This window comes from Chlamydotis macqueenii, chromosome W, assembly GCF_036417535.1.
Source record: "Chlamydotis macqueenii isolate bChlMac1 chromosome W, bChlMac1.mat, whole genome shotgun sequence".
In the NCBI taxonomy this organism is placed as follows: Eukaryota; Metazoa; Chordata; class Aves; order Otidiformes; family Otididae; genus Chlamydotis; species Chlamydotis macqueenii.
The window spans coordinates 32,402,075-32,404,407 of NC_141592.1; positions in this window are offsets into that span (position 1 = coordinate 32,402,075).

Sequence of the window (2,333 nt, forward strand, 5' to 3'; positions counted from 1 at the left end):
GGGAGATGATATAAGAAAAACAGCTCAAGGTTTGAGATAAGGACAGGGAGAAATCCTTAAAGTTACCGTCACGGGCAAAACAGACTCGACTTGGGGAAAACTATTCATTTATTTTCTAAAATTAGCAGGAGAATGAGACAGGGAACAAGATAACCTCCCCCCACCCCTCCCTCTTCCCGGGCTTAACATTATCTCTACTACCTTCCCCTCCCGAGCGGCACGGGGGGGGAAAAGGGAATGGGGGTCGCGGTCAGTTCATCACGCGTTGTTTTACGTTGCTGTATCATCGTCAGGGGAAGAACTCCTCGCATTCCTCCTCTGCTCCAGCGTGGGGTCCCTCCCACGGGCCACAGTCCTCCGTGAAACTGCTCCGGCGTGGGTCATCTCTTCCACGGAGTTCAGTCCCTTCAGGACAGCTGCCCCAGCGGGCCCTCCACGGGCCACAGCCTCCTTCAGGCCTCCACCTGCTCTGGCGTGGGGTCCTCCACGAGCTGCAGGTGGATCTCTGCCCCTCCGTGGACCTCCATGGGCTGCAGGGGGACAACCCGCTCCACCATGGTCTTCACCACGAGTTGCAGAGGAATCTTGGCCAGGAGCCGCATTACTCCTCCCCCTCCTTCTGAACTGACCTTGGCGTCTGCAGCCGTTCCTCACAACAGGCTGGCAGACGCCTCTCAGGATCCTTTTTACATCTTATTCACTTCTCATCTCCTCTCCACTTCTTGCAGCCGGGCCGGGCCGAGTTGGGCCCAGTCGGCTGCCCGGCAGGAGGCCAGAGGGTGAGGCCTGCAAGGCCCATGAGGCTCGCGCCTCCCCCTCTCTGCCCCCCGCTCAGCTGCTTCACATCTTCTCCTCCTCTTTTTCCTGTTTTCCCCTACTTAAATACGTTATCGCAGAGGCGTTATCACGGGACATTCTGCTACCAATTGGCTCGGCCTTGGCCAGCAGCAGGTCCGCCCTAGGCCCGGCCGAGTCCACTGAACAAAGGGGAGCGACTTCTAGCAGTTTCCTACAGAAGCTACCACCTTAGGCCCCCCCTCACTAACAAAACCAGAACATTCCACCCCTCGCCTCTGCGAATTACGTATTTAAGTATTATAAGTAAAATACACACACATCAACAGAAGAAAATAGAATTCCCCGCACCAAAATCAAAATAATATCCTCACAACACCAACAGTGGGTAGACAATTAACAAACAATTCACCACTTATCCCTTCACCACAATCAGAACATAAATTCCCCATAATCATTTTGCTCTTTTGTCAAGTTCAATCCCTGTTTTGCCCGTTACTGCTCCCAATTAAACTCAATCCTTATCTCAAATTCCTCGAGCCCCACGTTGGGCGCCAAAATAACTGTCGTAGTTCAGCCCCGATCAGGACCAGACTACGCAGTCTCTCTCTCACTCCCCCCACCCTCCGAGAGAATAGGGGGAGATGATATAAGAAAAACGGCTCAAGGTTTGAGATAAGGACAGGGAGAAATCCTTAAAGTTACCGTCACGGGCAAAACAGACTCGACTTGGGGAAAACTATTCATTTATTTTCTAAAATTAGCAGGAGAATGAGACAGGGAACAAGATAACCTCCCCCCACCCCTCCCTCTTCCCGGGCTTAACATTATCTCTACTACCTTCCCCTCCCGAGCGGCACGGGGGGGGAAAAGGGAATGGGGGTCGCGGTCAGTTCATCATGCGTTGTTTTACGCCGCTGTATCATCGTCAGGGGAAGAACTCCTCGCATTCCTCCTCTGCGCCAGCGTGGGGTCCCTCCCACGGGCCACAGTCCTCCGTGAAACTGCTCCGGCGTGGGTCATCTCTTCCACGGGGTGCAGTCCCTCTAGAACAGCTGCCCCAGCGGGCCCTCCACGGGCCACAGCCTCCTTCAGGCCTCCACCTGCTCTGGCGTGGGGTCCTCCACGAGCTGCAGGTGGATCTCTGCCCCTCCGTGGACCTCCATGGGCTGCAGGGGGACAACCCGCTCCACCATGGTCTTCACCACGAGTTGCAGAGGAATCTTGGCCAGGAGCCACATTACTCCTCCCCCTCCTTCTGAACTGACCTTGGCGTCTGCAGCCGTTCCTCACAACAGGCTGGCAGACGTCTCTCAGGATCCTTTTTACATCTTATTCACTTCTCATCTCCTCTCCACTTCTTGCAGCCGGGCCGGGCCGAGTTGGGCCCAGTCGGCTGCCCGGCGGGAGGCCAGAGGGTGAGGCCTGCAAGGCCCATGAGGCTCGCGCCTCCCCCTCTCTGCCCCCCGCTCAGCTGCTTCACATCTTCTCCTCCTCTTTTTCCTGTTTTCCCCTACTTAAATACGTTATCGCAGAGG